This window comes from Chelonia mydas, chromosome 2, assembly GCF_015237465.2.
Source record: "Chelonia mydas isolate rCheMyd1 chromosome 2, rCheMyd1.pri.v2, whole genome shotgun sequence".
In the NCBI taxonomy this organism is placed as follows: Eukaryota; Metazoa; Chordata; order Testudines; family Cheloniidae; genus Chelonia; species Chelonia mydas.
Genome location: NC_057850.1, coordinates 183,256,566 through 183,268,953, shown reverse-complemented (window position 1 = coordinate 183,268,953; position 12,388 = coordinate 183,256,566). Strand labels below are relative to the sequence as shown.

At 39.5% G+C, this 12,388-nt stretch overlaps 1 long non-coding RNA gene across 3 annotated transcripts in view; it reads left to right on the top strand.

Annotated features, from left to right (window-relative positions):
• LOC119565379 overlaps window positions 1-3,067 on the top strand; it is a 99,255-nt gene extending 96,188 nt beyond the window's left edge. For all 3 annotated transcript variants that reach the window (XR_006288915.1, XR_005223979.1, XR_006288914.1), the window contains 2 exons: window positions 70-149; window positions 1,547-3,067. This is a non-coding gene — a long non-coding RNA (uncharacterized LOC119565379). The remainder of the gene's footprint in view (window positions 1-69; window positions 150-1,546) is intronic.
• The last annotated feature ends 9,321 nt before the right edge of the window (window positions 3,068-12,388 follow it).

Here is a 12,388-nt window from a genome sequence, read left to right as displayed (position 1 = left end):
GATATGAGTATATGTTTTTTATTACTCCTTTTAAACTGCAAACCTACTAGACTCAGTACCTTCTTTCAGGGCACAAATAGGAACAACAAGTCCTCTCAGACCTGCAATATTACTGGAGCATTTGGAACCCATTATTGCAACCAAATATGGTAATAGTATTTATTTGTCAACCTATTTACCTATTTAACCTATTTAAACCTTGATTACTTTACTAAGAAGAAGGTGGGTACCTACCAGCATTTCCTTCTTGTTCCTTTTGTGGACTCTCAGCTGACATTAAAATTAGCAATAATTTTCATACCAGTGCCCTTCCCTCATCTATTGGCTGTGGTTCATCAATTCTGGGACCCCTGATAAGACAAAAGAAAGTGCTTTACTAAGCTGAAGGTCTACCCTTCAGGCTTGAAAATTCACAGAATTTTTTTAAACATCAAAATCTTAATACATTTTTAAATGCTAGGAGTGAGGATTGTGAAGTTCATGGTTTCTGCTCTTGCTTTGTCTTTGTATAACTCAAAACCACCTTTTATATTTTTAAACTGAACATTCCAGTTCATATAAGCTAGTCAGTGGTTTGGGGTATTTTGGAAACAATAACTGAAAGAGGGTGTTGTTTCATTCTGAAAGGCAGTGGTAAATTTTGTTCAACAAACTTTCTATAAAAAGAAAAGGAGTACTTGTGGCACCTTAGAGACTAACCAATTTATTTGAGCATAAGCTTTCATGAGCTACAGCACACTTCATCGGATGCATAATGTAGCTCACGAAAGCTTATGCTCAAATAAACTGGTTAGTCTCTAAGGTGCCACAAGTACTCCTTTTCTTTTTGCGAATATAGACTAACACAGTTGCTACTCTGAAAACTTCCTGTACTGATTTTAGTATATGGCTGGACTATGCACACAACTAAGGAATTCTGACTTGACAGATCAAATATAGCTGAAAATGATGCTTCCACAGGAGCCATTTAGTCAATGATCCATGTGTTAAGTATTCTATAGGGACTTGTTACCGTTGGCCTCATCTAAAGCTAATTGAAGTCAATGGGAGTCTTTTTATTGACTTCAGTGGGCTTTAGCTCAGACCACATAGGAGCACAAAATCAGTCAGAAATATGCATTTGACAATGTCCTTTTCTATGGTTTTAGTGATAAACCATAAGGACTGACACAGAGCTTTATGGATAATGAAATAAAGGATACGTATTGTAAAAAAGACCATCTGTACATTTTCATGATAGCGAAGAAGCTCATATTTTGAAGCTGAAAAATCAAGCACTATTCTATCAATATTTTTGAGAGTGCAAAATATTCACTCAAAAGACAAAATTATACTTTAAAAAAAAAGTATATTGGTGTCACTACTGCCAGCTTCTGACTCAGCAGCCACATATGCATATTTTTGGAGGGTGTTTTTCCCCACAAAATATTAATGTTCTGAATGAATCTATCGTGAAACAATGAACAGGTGTCTTAACTTTTACTTTGAGCAAATGAACAGTTCTGATAGTATATAAACTCATCAGACTTTTTTCTTTTCACCCCAGATACTGTTCATCACACTGAACACTCATTCCACTGGATTGTTTGCTCCTGGTAAACACAGAGCAAATTCAATTTAGTAGGGCAATATGTCCTGAACAAACATTTTATTATAAAGAGAAAAATCTGAACATGTTGACTGATTAAATGAAAAACCCAGTATATCCCAGGTGTCTGAGAAAGAAGTTCCTGGGATACCAAGACAGCATATGAAAAAACAGGGCATTTCTGGAAAAAACAGAATATAGGGTCTTGTTAACAGTAGCTCACATTGGAAAAAATAATATTTCAGTGGTTCTCAACTCTCAAGCACGTCCATGAGATTTTTCTTACAATAAGTGTTTAAAAAACAAAACAGAAGACATTTGCACCCAACGTGTGTTCTGTATACACTATTCATATATTTTCCTCCTGTAACACTACATTTATAGTTAATTAAAATAAACTATTTCCATTCAGCACACCTGTCTCTGACAGACTTAATTTTCAAAACAAAAATATTTTTCTCCACATAATAAGAACATTAAAATAAACTTAATTTTTGAACAAGTAACTAAACTCATGTCAAGAATGATAACGTTGCTGCTTTCCTTGAACTGTGGTTAATAATAATTGGTTAAACCAAGATATTTGTTCAACAGTGGAGTCGCTATATTAGCCTACAGTGTGATTTCAGACTTAAACCACTAGGGCAATAAAATTGAAAGGAACAGAAAACAAAGGCCTAGATCCTCAGCTAGCGTAACTGGGGTAGTTCCTGACCTATTTCAATTTACACTGACAGAGGACGTGGCTCAGAGTGTGTTCCTTTAGTCTTTGCTGGTTGTTTACTGAGAGGATTTTTTGTGTGGCTGTGCAAATTCTGAGGCAATGGTACATCACCAGATAAGCCTGCTCATCAGAACTTCAGCCTCACAATTTTCCATTCAAAAACAAGTAGAAAACAAAAAAATTACTTCATATTACTGGAAAGGTTTTATTTTCCATCTTTTCCCATACCCTAGCTCCCAACAGTGGATAACACTCTGGTTTAAAGCAAGGTATAAAACCTCAATAAGAGACAATTATGCTGTTCTCTGCCTGTGGGAGATGTCTTCCGAGCCCCAGACAGTTACTTATGACTTGAAATATGAGTGCTGATATCTCATGCTTGGTTTTAGCTAATGCAAATGTGAATAATATTCACATAGTTCATATAAATGTCTAATCTTGTTTTGAATGCTATTAAGCTCTTGGTCTCAATAGTATTTTGTATCAAGGAGTTCCACAGGTTAACTACATATTGTAGAGAAGTTTTTCCTTTTATTGGTGTGATGGGTTCGGTCACAGAGACCCCCCTTGGGACTGTCACCTGATGTGCTGAGACTACCTCTGAGCTCATTTTCTCTGATGGCTTGGGGCTCCAGAACCTGTCTTGTTGAGCCAGCACGCTAGTCTGCTGCAACACAGACCCAGGTCTGGTCCACACCCCCAAAGCTGCAGACTTTAACCAAAAACTGCTCAGTAAGTCACCTTCTCCAGCACCCAGACACCCAACTCCCAATGGTCCAAACCCCAAATAAATCCATTTTACTCTGTATAAAGTTTATACAGGGTAAACTCATAAATTGTCTGCCCTCTATAACACTGATAGAGAGAGATGCACAGCTGTTTGCTCCCCCAGGTATTAATCACTTACTCTGGGTTAATTAATAAACAAAAGTGATTTTATTAAGTATAAAAAGTAGGATTTAAGTGGTTTCAAGTAATAACAGACAGAACAAAGTAAGTTACCAAGCAAAATAAAACAAAATATGCAAGTCTAAGCCTAATACATTAAGAAACTGATTACAGGAAAATCTCACCCTCAGAGATGTTCCAATAAGCTTCTTTCACAGTCTAGACTCCTTCCTAGTCTAGGCCCAATCCTTTCCCCTGGTACAGTTCTTGTTAGTTCCAGATCAGGTGGTAACTAGGGGATTTCTCATGACTGGCAACCCCCTTTGTTCTGTTCCACCCCCTTTTATGGCTTTGGCACAAGATGGGAATCTTTTGTCTCTCTGGATCCCCACCCCTCTTCTAAATGGAAAAGAACCAGATTTAAGATGGATTCCAGTACTAGGTGATATGGTCACATGTCCTGTGATACCCCAAGCCTCCATTCTTTCCGGCCTGACACACATGAACACAGGAAGGCTTACAAGTAAACAGAGCCATTTACAGCCAATTGTCCTGGTTAATGGGAGCCATCAAGATTCTAAACCATCATTAATGGCACATACTTTGCATAATTATAACAGGACTTCAGAGTAATACTTCATATTTCTAGCTTCAGATACAAGAATGATCTATTCATACAAATAGGATGAACACACTCAGTAGATACCTTACAAGAGAACTTTTGCATGAAGCATATTCCAGTTACATCATATTCACACTTATAAACATATTTCCATAAAACATATGGAGTGCAACATCACAATTGGATTTAAATTTGTTGTCTCTAATTTCATAAGGATTCCCTCTGGTTTTGAATTATGAGTGCTAATTCACTTTCTCTCTAGCACTCGTTATGTTATATGTCTCTATTGTATCTCTTCTTATTGATTCCTCTTTATACTAAATGTTCATCTTTTTAATCTCTTCTCACATGGAAGTATTTCTGTGCCTCTGATCACTTTTATTGCCCATCTCTGGGTATTTTCTCTTTCTACTATATCCTATTTGAAATGGGCTGATCCAATCTGAACAAAATACTCAAGGTGAGGCTATTTATTTTTCGTAATAGCTTCAAGTGAGGGAGTTTATCAAGTCTTTTTAGACCATATCCTACTCCTCCAAAAGAGTGTGGGAAACCTACTGAAACACAAGGACAGATGGATAGTACTGGAAAAAGATAAGTGGCTTGACCAAAACAGTAGAGCTCAATGCAACATATAAAGCTCAGCTATGTCTTTAAGAGCCTGATCTGCTCTGTGGTGTTTGAGGTAGCTGAAGGAGAGCTATGGCGCCTGAAGGCATTATGCCTTTAAATGACATAACACTTTTAGAAAGCTAGAGAAGCTAGGGAATGAGTAGTCTTTGCTTTACCTAATCAAGCATGGTAGCCAGTTCTGCTCTCAGTGCAACTTTCCAGTAAGTAAGGAGGCAAAGCCATGCCCCATTTCCTTCACCTGCCCACCCAAGAATACCCTGTTAGCAGTGCTAACCAGCAATTCCATATCTTTGCCATGCCCATAGCTGAAAGCAAAATTATTTCCATGTAGTGAGGTGATAGAGAAGGCTCACTATCACTCAACCCCAACCACCCCAAGGAGAGTTAGCAGCATTGTTAGCCCAATTGTATGGATGGACGAAATTGAGGCACAGTATCTCAGAACAAGGTCGCAAACCCAAGGGCATAAAACAAGTGGCATTCTCCTGACTCTGAGCCCGATGCTGTACCCAGTAGAACACAACTATCCCTGTATATGTATCAACTATCTAGAGGGCTGTAATTTGGAATCATAATTTTGAACTGAATTGGCATTTTCTAAATTTATTATTTAAAGTTTAAAATGTATTAAGTTCAACAATTGCTCAGATTGCGCGGTTTTGGGCAATCACACATCTTAAATGAGAAACACATGGCTTAACTAGCACATAATAATTAACTTTTATTTTAACATCTTAACTGGTAATCTTATAAGATCCTAAGCATCAATATAGACAGGTGTTTCCCTACTCAGAAATTAGTTTTAGGATAAAAGGTTTAGTTTTCATTTAATTTTCATTTAATTTTTTGATTCTTTATTTCTTAAGATCTAATACCTTGTGTGAGTTCACTGTCTTATATTAAAGCACTGTCCCTTAAACTTATATTCACCAATTTAATCATTATTTCTTTCCTTTTCTTTCCAAAAATCTATTTTGTTTAATTAAATTTATAGACTCAGAAGAATTCTCGAGTTTGTGTTTTAGCAAAAACAACCCAAATTTTGAACAAATTAATGGAGATTCTAGCATGGGTAATTGGTCAATTACAATTTAATTAGTGATACACTTTTATATCACATTGACCCATTCGTTCTCATAGAAAATTACGAGAAGGACCACAAAAATTTTTTAAAAAATGTAAAAGTTGAAAAAGTAGAGTTTAAAGCCTCATTTGTTTGAAAATTAGTATGAAATGTTTCTTTAAATCAGTGTGCCTGTCTGTCAAGTATGGATACCCCTCTCAGACCAATGCTTTTGCTGTAATCTCCTGGACTGCAGTATTACTTTGTTCTAAATAGGGCATCTATTGTTGATATGAGTTCCCCAGTTTAGCCCTGAAATTCCTCTCAGTGTCTCCTATGGAACATTTGTTCCTCATCTTACACAGGGCAGAAGTGATTTCAGATGTGCTGATTATGTCAAAATGCAGGTGTGTGATATACAGAAGTGAAGGTTCTCTGGTGGTACTCTACTACTATTAATTAATAATAATGCTTTCCATTTATAAAGTACCTTTCATCCAAGGATCTAAAAGCATTTTATGAATTCATAAGTTTCCCAAACTACACCTCTGTTGGGTACTTGAGCATTATCATCCTCATTTTACAGCAAGAAAAACTGAGGCACACAGCTGGTTAGTAATTTGCTCAAGGTCATACTGCAAGTCACTGACAGAACTAGGAATAGAACCAAGGATTCCTAACTCCCAGTTACTTGTTTTAACCACTGAACATATTCTGCTCTTTCAAATGTGTAAAGAGTAGCAGGTTCCTACCAAAAGCAAATAAAGCACACAAATTAAGCAACAAAAAAGAATATTATAAATGCCTTTCACAATAGTGTATCTGAAATTATAGTGAATCCATCAAGTTTAGATAAAATTAATGTTGCTTACTACCAACAACTTGAAGCACAACTTTACTTAGTAACATTGTTTCAGTTATTTCATATATTTTAATGTTGGTAATTTCTCACTATCAAGTTTTAGTTGCAATCTGTCCTATAAAAATTACAAAAGTTAATTGGACATCATTTCTTACAGCAGTAGACTACTCCTCTGATTAATAAATGTAATATAAGCATCAAAAAGAAAGAGGGATATCAACTGAACAGAAAATTACTCCCTGTGTGGCCTTGGACAAGTCATCTACCAGCTCTAGGCCTCAGTTCCCTGATTATAAAATGAAGATAATTCCTCACAGAGGTGTAGTTAATTAGCTGTCAATCTACCATAAAGTACTTTGAGCATGGAAACCACTGCAAAAATTGTGGAGATCACTAACATGGATTTAGTCTAATTGTGCAAGGAGCTCGCATTCCATGGTGTTGAACACAATATAAACATCTAGATCAGGGCTTCTCAAACTTCATTACATCGAGACTTCCTTCTGACAACAAAAATTGCTACATGACCCCAGGTGGGGGGACCGAAGCCTGAGCCCACCTGAGCCCTGCCATCCTGGGCAGGGGGGCCAGAGCCAAAGCCAGAGCCCCACCACTCTGGGTAGGAAAGACAAAGCCAAATCCCAAGGGCTTCAGCCCCAGGCAGGGAGCCTGTAACCTGAGCTCCCCCCCCCCCCCCCCCCCCCCCCCCCCCCCCCCCCCCCCCACCACCACTACACACAGTCAGTGCTGAAGCCCTTGGGCTTTGGCCCCAGACAGTGGGGCTCGGACTTCAGCCTTGGCCCCAGGAAGGCTAATTCCAGCCCTTGGCAACCCCATTAAAACAGTGTCATGACCCACTTTGGTGTCCCAACCCACAGTTTGACAACTGTTGATCTAGATAGATGGCTATGTTAGATTGGATAAAGTGTTAACTACTAATGTGTTTTCACAAAAGAATTGTACAACTCCATTTTTAAATGGCTGCTACGGAAAGAAAAAGATCTAATAATAGGGGCCAGATTCTCACTTACCCTAAGGTCCCTTCACACTACCACACTGATGTAAAGAAACTTAACTGTAAATAAGAATCTGGCCCTAAAACTGGTATGTTTTTTTAATGTGCAAAAAACAGTATAAACTCTTTAAACTAGTGTCAAACTCATACATATTTTGCTGTGAGAAAAACAGTGCTTTTATTTTATCATGACATTTCATGTATGCTTCTAAAAATAAATAACACTTATTTTATCCTGCTGCTTTGGTTTTGTGTTTTTGCTTAATATGTGGTGCACAATATTAGTTTAAACAAATCTTGGGAGGGTCTAAGTTTCAGTTTTATTCAGCACTAATCAAAACGTGCTCATCTGTCCATATTGGGGCTGTTGATTAATCGCAGTTAACTCACGCAATTAACTCAAAAAATAATCGTGCTGTATAATACAAATTGAAATTTATTAAATATTTTTTATATTTTTCTACATTTTCAAATATATCTATTTCAATTATAACACAGAATACAAAGTGTACAGTGCTCACTTTATATTTTTATTACAAATATTTGCACTGTAAAAATGATAAACAAAAGAAATAGTATTTTTCAGTTCACCTCCTGCAAGTACTGTAGTGCAATCTCTTTATCATGAAAGTGCAATTTACAAATGTATTTTTGTTACACTCAAAAACAAAACAATGTAAAACTTTAGCACCTACAAGTCAACTCAGTCCTACTTCTTGTTCAGCCAATTTCTCAGACAAACAAGTTTGTTTACATTTGCAGAAGGTAATGCTGCCTGCTTCTTGTTTACAGTGTCACCTGAAAGTGAGAACAGGCGTTTGCATGGCACTGTTGTAGTCGGCGTCACAAGATATTTGTGCCAGATGCACTAAAGATTCATATGCCTCTTCATGCTTTGGCCATCGTTCGAGAGGACATGCTTCCATGCTGATGACACTTGTTAAAAAAATAATGTGTTAATTAAATTTGTGACTGAACTCCTTGGGGGATAATTGTATGTCTCCTGCTCTGTTTTACACACATTCTGCCATATATTTCATGTTATAGCTGTCTCAGAAGATGACCCAGCACATGTTGTTCATTTTAAGAACACTTTCACTGCAAATTTGACAAAATGCAAAGAAGATACCAATGTGAAATTTCTAAAGATAGCTACAGCACTCAACCCAAAGTTTAAGAATCTGAAGTACCTTCCAAAATCGGAGAGGGATGAGGTGTGCAGCATGCTTTCAGAAGTCTTAAAAGAACAACACTTTTATGCAGAAACTACAGAACACAAACCACCAAAAAAGAAAATCAACTTTCTGCTGTCTCAGATGATGAAAATGAATGGGCATCAGTCCGCACTGCTTTGGATCGTTATTGAGTAGAACCCGTCATCAGCATGGATGCATGTCCTCTGGAATGGTGGTTGAAGCATCAAGGGACATACGAATCTTTAGCACATCTAGCATGTAAATATTTTGAGATGCGGGCTACAACAGTGCCATGCAAACGCCTGTTCTCACTTTCAGGTGACACTGTAAACAAGAAACAGGCAGCATTATCTTCTGTAAATGTAAACAAACTTGTTTGTCTGAGCAATTGGCTGAACAAGAAATAGGACTGAGTGGACTTGTAGGCTCTAAAGTTTTACAATGTTTTATTTTTGAATGCAGGGGGTTTTTGTACATAATTCTACATTTTTAAGTTCAGCTTTCATGATAAAGAGATTGCACTACTGTACTTGTATAAGGTGAATTGAAAAATACTATTTCTTGTTTTTTACAGTGAAAATATTTGTAATAAACATAAATATAAAGTATGCACTGTACACTTTGTATTCTGTGTTGTAATTGAAATCAATATATTGGAAAATTTAGAAAAACATAAAAATATTTAAATAAATGGTATTCTATTAGTGTTTAATAGCACGATTAATCACAATTAATTTTTTTAATTGCTTGACAGCCCTAGTCCAAATACGTTCCAAAATATTATAACCAAGGGACCTCAATGATTTCAAGTTTTCAAATTATTATAGGGCTAGTAATCTTTAGCTCTCTATTTTCTGAATTAACAATAATAATCATTTTACACTCTAGCACTAAGCTAAACAATGGCATGTGTAATTAAGTATTAAGTTTTTGAAGATAATCTGGCAATAACAAGTAGGATTTCTAAAAGATTTTTGTAAAGCATTGTCAGGTGCAGTCATATAGTTTTTGTAAAAAGCTCTGACCTGTTAGAAATTAAATAAACCACTAATGATGTTTATAACCATCAATAGATCTATATTGCTTTATGTCTGAAAAAACAGCAACTTGTGATTTATATATCAAATCTCCTGATTTTTAAGAATTTGTCTCTTGCTTTAGGAGACAGTGGGATTGGCAACATTGATTAATACCCTAGTTTCCTCATATGCCTCTGATTCAACTGAGCCTGTTAATTTTTGAAATCCAAGGATGACCTGGCAGAAAAAAGGCCTTGGGGGTGGTGGAAGATGGAGGGCTTTGCTAATGCCAGAGGGCCTGATTTGTGACTGCCTGACTCAGTATTGACAACTTCAGAGGCTCAAAAATCCGGTTTCAGCCTCCTCCTCTCCCCCTGCCCTCCACAAAAAAACCCCCCACCAGACTGGTTTCAACATCGTATGGTTTCTCTAATTAATCAACGTGGCTCCTCTGGCTTTGCATTGCCAACCTTTCCTCTGCCACCGGCCAGGCTTGGCAGCCCCTTATTCTTTTATACAAAAGCCACCCCATCGCTTGTCTTCCATGGTCGGAGCATTACGCAAAGCCCTAGCTATCTCCACACCCAGCACTGCCCTGGCTTCTGTGCTGGAGATGGGACCGGCTGGCTTGGCGTTGGGAAAGTTACGCAGGTGTGAGGCAGTCGCGGTTCTGCTCCACACACCGCCTTTCCCCCTTTGCAAGGCAGGGCCAGGGATGCTAGAACAATGTGTATGGGGGTGGAGGTGCTGAGAGCTAATGAACCAAATTGTAAACCCTGCATATAATGGAAACCCAGGAAGTGAAGCAGCACCCCTTGTTGCAGCACTTATTTTTTTCTTATTTTTTATATTACATTTTGTACATATTTTATTTACATGATTTTTTTAATCACAATTAATTTTTTTCATATCTTGACAGCCCTAGTCCAAAGATGTTCCAAAATATTATAAACAAGGGACCTTAATGATTTCAAGTTTTCAAATTATTGTAGGGCTAGTAATCTTTAGCTCTCCATTTTCTAAGTTAACAATAATAATCATTTTACACTCTAGCTCTAAGCTAAACAACGGCATGTGTAATTAAGTATTCCTGACTTTATTGGACCTGATTCTCCCCTCTGTTATACCAGATTAAACTCAGCACCACAGAGTGCAGGATCAGAGCTTCCTAACTTCAGCAGGGCTATTTGCACAAGCATGGTGACCCGGTTCCAGCCCAATGTTTGTAATGTGTCATATAAGAGCAGTTACTGCAATGAGACACGCTCCAGCGTGAGAGCAGAAAATACCAGACATACCAACTTTGCCAATTTATCGGATTTCTAACTAAAATTAAGCTTCACTCATGATAGAACTCTCAAATCTCAGGAATTTTTTTTCTACTGGCGTGATTCACATGAAGCTTCTCATAAATTGACAAGAAGAAATCTTGTGCAGCTTCCTTGTGTTCAGCAGACATCATCTGGCATGTGAACAATGAAGACTCCTAGGGGTTAGCTGAGGACCAGGCATGTGTGTAGTCAGCTTTTGCATTGGACTCAGCATCAGCGGCATCTCTGTTGAGCTCCCTGTTTGTTTCCCAGTAGCTGGGGTGGGGCTGTGCCAGGCCAGCCTTAGGGGTGGGAGACACGGGCCCAGGGCACTGAGGTCAGGGGGGCACCATCAGAGTACTGCAAGCTCGTGGGCCTGGGCTGCTTGTGCGAGGATCAGTGCAGGTAAGCCTGGGTCTGGAGGCCCTACCAGCCAGGTGGGGAGCGGTCAGTGCTACCCAGAGCTGCCAGCCTGGTCGGGAGGTGCAGGCAGCAGGGCTCACCTCTGCGGAGTTAGTGGGCCAGCCCTGGGTCCTTTCCATGGGCAGTGTGGTCAGGGGGTGTATGGCTGGGGGAGCCCCCAGGCTCAGAAACTCCTCCCTGAGCAGCCCAGCCTGAGCTGCTGGCCAGGGGCTCACCTCTGAAGGCAGCGCCGCCACCAACAACAGCTCAAAAAGAAGGGTGGCATGGTCTGGTATTGCCACCCTTCCTTCTGCGCTGCTGCTGGTAGCAGTGCTGCCTTCAGAGGTGGGCACCAGGTCAACAGCCACCACTCTCTGGCCTCCCAGCTCTGAAAGCAGTGCTGCTACCGGCAACAGTGCAGAAGGCATACCATGCCACCCTTTCTCATGCGCTGCTACTGGTGCCGGCGTTGCCTTCAGAGCTGAACACTCAGACAGCAGCTGCCGCTCTCCAGCCACTATGGGGCACCATGGTCAAGAAGCAAGGAGCGGTGTGAGGCTGTGGGAGGTCAGGGCAATGGGGCGTTGGGGCAGCAGACCCTGGGGGTGATGGGGATCCCAGGGAGGCAGCAGGGGGCAGCAGGGATGGGTGGGGAGCGCAGGGAGGCAGTTGCAGCCAGATGGGGAGCCCGGGGAGGTAGCGGGATCTGTGGGGAGCCTGCAGAGGTGAGGGGGCAAGGGTTATGGGGAGTGAGTCACACCATAGTATCAGATATATCACAATTGTGCTTCATCTGATCTATGAGCTAGCGGAGCCCTAGGCCTCCAATTACCGTTGTGCTAAAAAACAAAGGGCTGATTTTCCATTGCCTTGTACTTAAAGCTGTCCTTTATACCTATGAAAAGTGGGTGTAAGATGTAACCAAACTGGTTTTTACATTCACTTCATTTTACATATGGCACAAAGCAGTGGAGAATCAGCCACATAATCTCCTGTTTCATTGTTCACAGAAGACCCCAACTGTTCAAGGGCCAACCCTGTCTTTGAGATCTTCCTGTTTAATCAA